At 34.6% G+C, this 12,382-nt stretch overlaps 1 protein-coding gene across 1 annotated transcript in view; it reads left to right on the top strand.

Annotated features, from left to right (window-relative positions):
• LOC143237412 (nucleolar protein 4-like) overlaps window positions 1-12,382 on the top strand; it is a 107,393-nt gene that overhangs the window by 68,685 nt on the left and 26,326 nt on the right. The gene's annotated exons all lie outside the window — the stretch shown is intronic.

Raw genomic sequence — 12,382 nt, 5'->3', positions numbered from 1 at the left:
ATTCGGCTTTTGGTATTCGTGGTGAGAAGAGTATAAGTGGCACATTGTATTGTTTTGTGCTTAACAAATAAACAAAATCTAGATAAAGAGAATATGTGTTCTTTGTTTCCTTGTTTAAAGCGTACTTTAAATATTATTATTATATCGAAAGTATCTGAGAGGAATAATATTTGTATTTAAAGTAGAGCATACTGTACACTTAAAGAAAAAAAAATTAGTAGACTTTGTTCGCTGATATAGTCTTACTAGAAGAAACTACATGTGCGTGTGTTTTAACAACTATTCGAGCACTTTTGCTCAGCTGAGTTGCTGTTCATTTAACCCTAGGGTCATTATTTTGGGGGAGTGACAGAGGCGGCCGCTCCCTTAACCTCGGAAGGGGAGTCTAAGATGGAAGTTTCTCTAAGAGAATTTAGTCGAATCGAAAATTTGCGAAAACTGCGCCTTAGCGTAGAGCCCCCAGCTACACCGTTTGTCTCCTTCAAGCCTTTCGTGAAATGACACTTCTATTTAACCTGATCTTTTCAATAAATTCACCTAAAAGAAGGACTCTGCTCAAAACGCTGTGAACAAACAAACCGAAAGCCTTCGAACTAAATAGTTTTTAAAATAAACAAGTTTAAAATGCTACAAAACACGAAACCAATACTTAGATGTGTTTATATAACTAGTTTTCTAACGTGCATGATAACTGAAACAATGCTCTGTATGTAAAGTATGTAATACATCTCAAACTACGCCGACATACCTATATGTCGCTTTTCACACCCTCTTGTCAAGGATATTAGAATTACTTTCTCTGATACAATTTGTTGATACATAAATTAATCAGTTTAGTTAATTAAAATTATATTTCGTAATCGTGTTTAATAGAAGTATTTTTCAACTATAAACTGTCAGTTTACACATTTTATCAGGAAATTTCTCTATCGAGCCCGTGAGGGTGTAAGACAAACAAAACAAAATCACTTTTATGTTTGTAATATATTTAAAATATCTTAATTAATAAGCCTAGCCAAATAAATAATAATTAGTATCTTCTACTTAAACAACCTTGATTAATGAATTCTACTTTTAAAATAATGTTAATAATTGTTTCTTCGATGAACCATAATTAATTACACGAGTCAGACGTAACCTAATGATTAATGTTCTGGGTTATGGAACCGAGGGCCTATCAAACGTATCTCGTTACCGTCTAGAAGACTTCGTTTTTCACTTTGAGGATGTGGTGGGTGCGTTATAAGAGTTACAGTCAAATCTCATTTTCTAGTTAGAGTTGTCCTACAGTAGTAGATAGATACTGTTGGGTAGCTGCATTCTCTCTAGTCTATTAAGTCATAATAAAAGATAGCTAGCGTGGAGGGCTATTTTTCTTTTTCTTATTAGTTTTGTGCAAATGTTCAAACAAACAACCAAACGAGACCTACTTGAATGAATTATAGTTAATAGAGCGTGGCATGGCCAAGTGGTTAGTGTGATCAACTCGCAATCTGAGGGTCGCAGGTTCGAGTCTCCGTCCCATAAAAACATGCTCCTTCTTTCTAATGTGGGGGCATTATAATGTAACAGTCAATTCCACTATTCTTTGATAAAAGGGTAGCCCAAGAGTTGGCAGTGGGTGGTGATGACTATCTGACAGATGGTCCCTAAGTAGCTATGGGTGACTTTCCAAACGCACGAAGCCAAACCTAATTAATAGTTCCAACCTCAATAAACTATAATCAATAATTTTTATTTGATGAGCCACAATTAGCAGTTCGTACCTTGATAATTTGCCATCATTACTTCAATAAACCACAATTAACAGTTCCTACCTTGATAATCTGTCATCAATACTAAAGGTACACCACAATTAACAGTTCATACCTTGATATTCTGTCATCAATACTTTAGGTAAACCATAATTAACAGCTCCTGAACTATGTCCATTTAATTTTTAAATACGTAAGCGAGAAATGTTCTATAACTTTTATAATATTCAAATAAAACCGTAGCGCCACAGAAAGTAGTCAATTAACAGAGCTAGAAAGAGGACTAACTAGCAAACAAAATATGACCGAGAGAACGACCAGTTTTAACACAGTTTTGGTTTCTTTAACTTCAAAAATATTTTGGCAGAGAGTTGTTATTGTTGTTTAGCGCAAAGACTTGTTACTGTTATTTTTTATTGTAGAGAGCTGTTGTTGCTGCTGTTAATGCGGAGCATTGTTACTGTTGTTGTTTAGTGCAGAGAACTGTTATTGTTGTTGTTTAGTACAGAGAATTGTTATTGTTGTTGTTTAGTGTAGAGACCTGTTATTGTTGTTGTTTATTGCAGAGAACTGTTATTGTTCCAATTTAGCGAAGAGAGCTGTTACTGTTGTTTAGTGCAAATACTTGTTATTGTTGTTGTTTAGTGTAGAGACCTGTTAATATTGTTGTTTAGTGTAGATTCCTGTTATTGTTGTTGTTTACCACAGAGAGCTGTTAATGTTCCTATTTAGCCCAGAGAGCTGTTATTGTTGTTTTGCGCAAAGACTTTTTATTGTGGTTGTTTAGTGTATAGAGCTGTTATTGTTGCAGTTTAGGGCAGAGAATTGTTACTGTTGTTGTTTAGTGCAGAAACCATGTTTTATGTTGTTACCTTCTTTAAGTGCAATAAGAGCAACTTTGTGACTTTACCTAAAAATAAACAACATAGTTTACAATCTGGTTTTGAAAACTTAGCTCAAGTTCCACGCTTAGGAAATCTATCAACTGGAAGAAGCCATAGACATATCATTTCTATCCTTGTTTCACCATCTAGTATCCAAAATAACCGACGGAGTGATTTTGTCTTCGTATATAAATATTAACTGCGTGGTAATAATATATACAAACATTTACTGTGTGGTTGATATATTGAAATTAAGTGAATTTTATTAACTGCGATACTAGTAGTCGTTATTGAGAACCAACTGTCTAGTAATTTTCAGATGAGTTCATATCCATCACCCACTTTTTTTTATCTGGGGAGGGGTACTTACAAATCAAGGCACGGCATAACCAGGTAGTTAAGGCACTCGACTCGTAATCAGATGGTCGCGGGTTCGAATCTCAGTCACACTAAACATGTTTGCCCTTTCAGCCGTGGGGGCGTTATAATGTGACGGTCAACCCCACTATTCGTTGGTAAAAGAGTAGCCCAAGAGTTGGCGGTGGGTGGTGATGATTAGCTGCCTTCCCTCTAGTCTTACACTGCAAAGTTAAGGACGGCTAGCGTAGATAGCCCTCGTGTAGCTTTGCGCGAAATTCAAAAACAAACAAACAAACACATCAGTTATGTTATAAATAGTGAAAGATTAAGACCATAAAATGAAGTTTCGGTTGTTGTTGAGACTAAAAAAAATCTTCATCTTGTTAAGTGAACAAATTTGTAGTAAAAGGCGACGTTTAAATAGGAATAAAATAAGTCGTCCGTTTATTTTGTTACTTTCTGTTAAGACAAAGAATATTGATTGTTTTGTCCCATTTTCACGAGAGTGAGTAGTGATGGGTATCTTGAAGAGTACACTTTTTATAATGTCTGTTTTGTAAGGTTGGGTTGTTACAAAATAATCGGTATAAATTCACACTCTGTCAATAGCACGAGCATGCAACGTCTGTTTTTAAGGATGTGGGTGGAATTATTCCCTAACGTCTACGATGTTTTCATGAAACTTGGAAGTGGATTTAGTTTGGTTTTGGTTTGTTTTGAATTTTGCGCAAAGCTACACGAGGGCTATGTGCGCTAGCCGTCCCTAATTTAGCAGTAAAAGACTAGAGAGAAAGCAGATAGTCATCACCAGCCGCCGCCAATCCTTGGGCGACTATTTTTCCATCGAATAGTTGAATTGACCGTCACATTATAATGTCCCACAGCTGAAAGGGTGAACGTATTTGGTGTGACGGGAATTCGAACCCTTGTAAGTGCAAACGGATTAAACAAATAAGTTAACTATTTTTAGTATAAACATTTGTCAATAGCGATGTCCTATTCTTCGAAACCCACTCCAATATCACCAGCAGATTAAATCATTACCTGAGCTTACCAAATTACATGTTGTATATAACATTTGGAATAGATTTATTTCATACCTACTGAATTAATTTAACAGTTGATAAGATGGTATCGTTAAGTTACGAAAAAACTGAAGAATTTCTTACCAATAGAAATACTCGAGGAAGACTTTTGTCAAACCGGTTGTAAGGAGAAGTAACTCAGTTAAGTCGGTCTTTTAATAAAACAAATCTCTGATCTTATAGAAATTGTAAAACAAAACCAAAAGCGATTTAGTAATCGTGTTACATTTCTATAACCTTTTGTTGGCCATTTGCTATTGCAATAAAAAAATACAAAAACGACTCATTTTTCCTCTACGTATCCGCTATAGCTTTAAACTCTTCATATAAGGAAAGATAGAAGATAGTTAAGATGATCAAACTATTGACGAGTAGGCGGATGGTAGTTGGAAGGCAGGCAGGTTTTGCAATATTTATAATAAAAGTAAATATTTTTTAATTTTTTGTGTAACTCAATGTTTTTAAAACTATAGATTCCTTCAAATTATCTTCAAGATTACTAGTATTTACACGATAACTGGATCTCTTTATAAAACCTTTTTACCTAAAAAAACAAAGTAATAATCCATCATGTTAGTGTCTATTCCATTTCTGAAAGGTGTTTATGGTTATACGGCTTTTATCCGTTTAAATGCAAAACTATCTGCGAACTGTCTTCCACGTGCAATCGAACCCTTGTCTTTAGCGATGTAAGTCCATAAAGGTACCGCTGATTCACTAAATAGGATGGAGGGTGATTATATAGCAAAGATGTAACTTTAGTATCCAACATGATAAACAAATTGTTAATTTCAATGTGGAACTAATCAAACCCATCCAAATATTCCTAGCTTATATTTTTAATGCCGCTAATGCGGGTTTACAAGAACTACTTCCATCCTCAGGGCTTTTTTTATTACAATTTCAGACACAGTTGTTACTTAGCAACGATGAATAATGATAAAAATTGATACCTAGATATTCGATATTATTTATTTAGATATTCTTGCAACAGACCTTTTAACAGCAACGAATAATGCTATACATCTCCAGGTTTCATTGTTACACATAATGATTCTGGAAGCAGAATTATAGACAATCTGTTCTCTGGGTTAAAATACTTCCCGTTACGGTCTTTATATTATTGTCCGATAAAAACTCCATTAGGAGGGCTGAAGAGTACAAAATAAACGTAAAGTATTTTAGAGAACAGACCTTGTATAATTCTACATACTAATTTACCTACATTATGAGCCACACGAAACAATGGTTTATCAGAGTAAACATAACGTCTTGCAGAGACTTTCTGGCGATAAAGTAAGACAAAAGAAAACAAAAAGACCTTTATTATCCAAATGATAACGAGAAAAGAACTTAGCTTCTTTATTATCTGAAAACTAAAAGTCGTTTTTTGTTGAACTTTATTGCCAAAATGACTAAATCCTTTCATTACGCACCACAAAATGACTAAATCCTTCCGTTATGCACCACAAAATGACCGTTATGCAACAAAATGACTAAATCCTTTCATTACGCACCACAAAATCACTAAATCCTTCCGTTATGCACCACAAAATGACTAAATCCTTCCGTTATGCACCACAAAATGACTAAATCCTTTCATTACGCACCACAAAATCACTAAATCCTTCCGTTATGCACCACAAAATGACTAAATCCTTCCGTTATGCACCACAAAATGACTAAATCCTTTCATTATGCACTACAAAGTCTTAAAAACAGCAGAGATTTTCATTTCCATTTTACGGTTTCCCATCATAATCTATGGCAGTCGCTTGTCTTTACAGCCCGGCATGGCCAAGTTGGTTAATGCGTTCGACTCGTAATCTAAGGGTGGCGAGTTCGAATCCCTGTCGCACCAAACACGTTCGTCCTTTCAGCAGTGGGGGCGTTATAATATTTCGGTCAATCCCACTATTCGTTGGTAAAAGAGTAGCCCAAGAGTGTGCGGTAAGTAATGATGACTAGCTGCCTTCCCTCTAGTCTTACACTGCAAAATTAGGGACGGCTAGCGCAGATAGCCTTCGTGTAGGTTTGCGCGAAATTCCAAAGGACAAACGTTTGTCTTTTACAAGTTGGAAATAAGGAGTATGATAACGGGTGCTTTTACAGCAAATGCGTTGTATTGGAAAGCTCTTTCTTGTTTTTACCAGCTGTTAAAAAAGTATCTATTGGCAGAATCTGTCAAAATAGAACATCGAAAGATATATCTGTGGCCGTCAACCGCTAATGAAAGTTAAATATGTATTATAACAATAAAACTCATCAAACTGAATGTGCCTACAATTATTTCTCGTGTAGCAAATTGATATAATTATTTTTTGCTATTTAATCAAACACTGCTCGTAACTTTTATATTCTAACATAAAGATACGTATAAAGATATACACGTATATATATAGTGTATATGTATATATATATATACATGTCATCTTCATTGTTCGCTTTAAATGATATATTATTAGGTTCCTGCTTTGTTCTTGGAAGACAACTTCAATCTAACTTGTAGTATAATGTTATAACTTGTTTGTCTTTATCTTTTTTACTTTTCCTCAGTCATCTTTCAAGAGTTGATAAAGTTATAAATTTTAATTCTTATTCACATAAGCTCACGATTTATTGAAATTTCTAGAGTATTTTTCACTATTAGTCATATTCGTAACAGAAATATTTTAAGCACAATTACTCGAATATAAAGTACTTGGCGGTAAATTATTGTACGACCCCTTTACAAAGGTTCTTGGTACTGGCCCGCCCTGCCAGACACATGTGTCTTGCAGTGGAGCCATTTCCACAGGCTACACATGTGTTCTGTCATCTGAACGAGAAGAGAGTAAAACGGCCACATCAGTCTAATTTGGCGTGTGCCTGACAGCGAGTGCAGCTTCTGGGGGGTACTTTACCTTGACACTGTTACCATGGAAACGCGTGCTCTAGGCGTACGGATTTACTTCGAATAAGACCCGCTATCATGCCAGTTAGGGGTCCCCAGGCATTACAACGCATGGTTCGCAAGACTGTTCTGTGTTAAGCGTACCAACAAAATGAGGATTTACAGGAACAAGAAGACAAGACAATCTTCAAGACGTCACGTGGGGAAACCAGTGGCGTCTTCTCTATAAAAGATTTAAGTCAATCTCTTGCCACCAGAAGCAGGAAAGTTTGATTCATCAGCCATAAAGATGCATTAAAAACAAGAGATTCGAAGAAAGACTTATTACTGACTTCTTCCAGTGACTTGTTTCAGTTTCAGATAAATTTTATTTATTTTAATTCAACAGCTCACGTTATTTCCCACCAAAACATAACTAATATAAAAACAAATAGCGACGTGTTTTCTTTACCAAAATCACAATAAAATTATAGTATATAATATAATAGTAATTAGTTTTCAAATGCCTCAGCAGCTCGGGATGGGCACAGCATAGATAGTCCATTGTATAGCTATATGCTTAACAACAAACAAAGAAATAATCATATATAAGCATCGATATATAATTAGTTTTACTGATTAATTGGTGTTTCTTCATTAGGCTTAACCACCTACGTGACATCCCTTAAATCCACGTGCTATATGTATTTATATATAACATGTACGAAGCATGTACTGATATATTATTCCTGGCTAGTTGACATGAGGTTCAAAAAAATGCAACAGTAATAAATGTACGTGTATGCTGGCGACTTCTTTATATTATAGAATTAAATAAAATAGTCCCATAAAATCACATATTAATACTGATTGTGTGTTTGTGCTTTTTCTGTAGTGCTCTTTGTTTGTTCGCAGTCTGATCTCATTTAAAGTGATTGAACGCAATTTCAATTTACCAGTAAAGAACATTAAAAATAAATTAAAAGCAATATATGCTTAAATAAAAACGTTCGTTTGTTTGTTAACTGAGAACACAGCTACACCGTGGGCTGTCTGTGTTGTGCCTACTAAGGGTATCGAAACCCGGGTTTTAGTGTATAAAGCCTTCAGACTCACCGCTGTCTTGGGAGAAAGAATCCTGAGATACAAATCAACAGGTAATTCTTTTGACTTAACCGACTTCTTCCAATAAACGCGCTAAAACTATTTTCTATTACAAAGAATAGCCCCCGCTGGTACAGCGGTAATCTACGGATTTACAATGCTAAAATCAGGGTTTCGATTCCCTTCGTTGGACTCAACAGATAGCCTAATGTGGCTTTGCTATAAGAAAACACATACACACAAATAAAACGTATTCTAGTCTGTTTGTTGTCGTTTGCAAAATTGAAAGCTTACCATTAGTTCCTTGTTTTACAGCTCCTGTGTTTTTTTCTTTTGCTAAAAATATAGAGAAAACAACGTAGTTTTCGGTAGAACTTCTTTCACTTGGAAACTTTAATTGTGAAAAGTTCTGTTCAATGTGTTGCTTCTATACCACTGCAAAAATAAAATAGTCGTTATATTGCTGCGTGTTTGATACACGTTTAACGAGCCTCAGAAAAGAGTTACTATTTTTAACGAAAGCCATCATAATGTTCACATCAGTTTCAAACGGATTAATGAAATCAGTGTGCATGATATTTACCAGTTTATTTGCGAAATCATATAAACACTCGCACTTCCAACGCAAACATCACGTTAGACATTTAGAATGTAAAATTATAGGCATGACGCGCGTTTTTGTGGCCATGGTTACCATAGGAACACTGCAAAGTGCCTGTTTTGTTACTCAAACTCCTCTGGATGAAACCCACAGTGACGTATAGCTAATAGTTTACTTCTCTGAATATTGTAAAAAAGTATCCGGAAGACGGTATTGTGTTTCAAATATTTTCACAGAATTTTTTGTTTTCTCTAATACTTCTACAAAACTTATATAAATACATATACAAAAATTAACAAAACAGTTTCGAAGTCGAAAACAACTTATAATCCAAGCAGAAATACATTTTACTTTATAATAATCCACACAGAAATACACTTAACTTTATAAGAATCCACACACAAATAAACATTATTTTATTAAAATCTAACCACAAACATACATTACTTTATAATAATCCATAAAGAAATATACGTTACTTTATAATAATCCACACAGAAATACACATTACTTTATAAGAATCCAAACAGGAATACACATTACTTTATAATACTTCACACAGAAATATACGTTACTTTATAATAATCCACACAGAAATACTCATCACTTTATAATAATCCACACAGAAATACTCATCACTTTATAATAATCCATACAGAAATACACATTATTTTATAATAATCCCCACAGAAATACACATTACATTATAGGAATCCACACAGAAATACACATTACTTTATAAGAATCCATACGTGAATACATAATACTTTATAACAATTCATACACAAATATGCATTACTTTATAATAAACCACACAAAAATAAGCATTACTTTATAATAAACTACACAAAAATAAGCATTACTTAATGACCACAACAAGATTGTTTTTAGCGAAATTAAGAAAAACAACGTGGGTATCCAAGGCACAATAAAACATTATATACGCTCTTTTAGGAACACTTTGAAAGAAAAGTGTTCCTAAAAGAGCGTATATAATGTTTTATTGTGCCTTGGATACCCACGTTGTTTTTTTAATTTCGCTAAAAACAATCTTGTTGTGGTCATTTCAGTTTATGGTCTGCGGACTTACAACGCTAAAATCCGGGTTTCGATACCTGTGGTGGGAAGAGCACAGATAGCCCATTATGCAACTTTGTGCTTAATTCGAAACAACAACAACATCTTATAGCAAAACCACATCGGACTATCTGCTGAGTCCACCGAGGGGAATGGAACCCCCTGATTTCAGCGTTGTAAATCCGTAGACGTACCGCTGTACATCGTAATTGTTCAATTTCCAAACTCGTTCCAACAGACCATGCATCAGGTATGAGACATCAACTGTCGTTTGCAATAAAGCTGGTTCTTAAGCTTTCTGTCGGAATTTCTGGTAAATCCAATGAACTTAAATGACCGTTTTGTTCTGATTTTTTAAAAGCGCAAAAGAAACTATTTGCGGAAGAATATGAATCTTAAACAGAGAAACTATGGTAACACTCCGAAAAAAAAAACCTGTTTCACTGACCAGAATGAACTTTAAACAAACGTGAACATAAAACTTTTATAAGCGAAAAGATCTGTTAAAATTTTATTCGGTATTAATACTTCATAACAATGACACGTTTAAAAGTATTAAATGAACAATATTTAAACGATAACTAGAAATGGGAATGAGTGTAACTAGAAGAACAGGAGGTGACCTGGGGCTAAGAAAATTCATTAAAGAACAAGAGATCCGTGAACAAACTTAAATTGGGATAATTTTAATAATGCTTAGTCATTCAGTAAGCCAACAATAACAGGCACACTTTACCGGTTAATTCAGCTCAATATTTGTGTTTCAATCAGAAAGGACAACTAGCTTCTGGAACGCTCTTTCTAGCCCGCCCCCAGTGGCACAGCAATATGCCCGCGGACTTACAACGCTAAAATCCGGATTTCGATACATGTGATATAGAGTTGTGCTTAATTACAAAGAAACTTTCTAGCCCAAATATATATTTCAGGGTATACTTCTGGGTTCTTCTACTTAAATAGTTAACATACTGAACAAAATACGAAAGACACTGAATGGAGCATCAGGTAATTTCTTTCTTTAAAGCAAAAGTTTTCTAGTTTTTTTCAACTGTGTAGATTAGATAATTACACTTATTTTACAGTTGCTTGCATTTTTTTCTCTTATATAAACTATCATGACAGGCTTAGGTGGATATCAATAAAATATATCACCAGATAATTTATCTGTTCATATGCAGTTAGAACAGACGAAAATGTGCTTGCTCCTACGTCATCTTCCACCGAGATGACAGAAATACAAGCAATGCGATGATAGTCAGTATAACTTATTCTGGATTCAAATGTTTTTAAAGCGGCTGAGAATAAAACAAATCATCACGTAATCAGATATTTTAACAAATGTATCCAAGTGATTGTAGATCAACACACGAATCTTTTGATGCTTATGTCAACGGCAAGAACGTAAGTGTCGTTCTTTAAGAGTATTAAGGGGAACAACTTAATGTGTCCTCTGTGTTTTGTTTCGTGTTCTATCCTAGGGTCACTGGCCGCTCAAAGGAAACGATTATGTACTCGAATGTTGTGCGAAATTGGGGACCGCCATCGAATTTACGTCTGTATTTATTATTTATTCAGCTTGTTTCTTTGCCTCCTGATCCCATCTTATAACGTTGAAATCCTATGTTCATGGGGTGTTTATTATCTTTATTGGATATTCTAAGTGCATCTATTACATCCCCTATAAATAGATGCGATTAAGAAAAAATATCACAAAACATATACACTGAAAGACGTTTCAAAACGTCATAGATCAAATTTAGAATGATATAATTCCCAGATTGTCCCCAGAAGAAGAAAGGCCCACTTTTAAAAAAGCACTCGGGTAATAATGTTTCTTTTTTTTGTATCAAAACTTATTGAACCTACGTGTTATTAACACCGCGAATATGGCCCGGCATGGCCAGGTGGTTAAGGCACTCGACTCCTAATCTGAGGGTCGCGGGTTCGAATCCACGTCACACCAAACATGCTCGCCCTTTCAGCCATGGAGGCCTAATAAAGTTACAGTCAACCCCACTATTCGTTGGTAAAAGAGTAGCCCAAGAGTTGGCGGTGGGTAGTGATGATTAGCTACCTTCCCTCTAGTCTTACACTGATAAATTACGGATGCTAAAGCAGATAGGTCTCGTGTAGCTTTGAGCGAAATTCAAAATAAACCAAACCAAACACCGCGAATGATGTTTGTTTGTTGCAAAACTTGTTTGTTTTTGTTTACTTAGACGCCAAATATTAAAAAACAAACCTTTCTAAAAAGAAACAAAAGTGAAACTATAAATTTCCACCATGTAATCTCCCAGTAATTATGTCCCTATTCTTCCCATAAGACCATAATACCAAACCTATAACAATTCTGTTTTATTTTTACATTGAGATTACAAACATTTACGTAAATAATGTATGTTATTCTACTGGTATCAGTTCACCATTAATAGTATTAAAACTATGTTAGTAAACTCTGCACCGTAGATTCTAATAAAATGACATTTAACTGTACATTATTTGCTCGAAATACAATAAATTACAGAAGTGGTTCGTTTCACTTTTGAGAAAAATAAGTAATCTCTTTAATACTCTAGATTAGTTCTATTGTAGAGTTGATGAACTTTGTTAGTTGTAATGTAATAATACAATTTTAATTGTTGAAA

The sequence above is a fragment of the Tachypleus tridentatus genome, chromosome 13 (assembly GCF_004210375.1).
Source record: "Tachypleus tridentatus isolate NWPU-2018 chromosome 13, ASM421037v1, whole genome shotgun sequence".
Taxonomy (NCBI): Eukaryota; Metazoa; Arthropoda; class Merostomata; order Xiphosura; family Limulidae; genus Tachypleus; species Tachypleus tridentatus.
The sequence above is the reverse complement of the archived record's forward strand: the minus strand, read 5'-3'. Positions and strand labels throughout refer to the sequence as shown.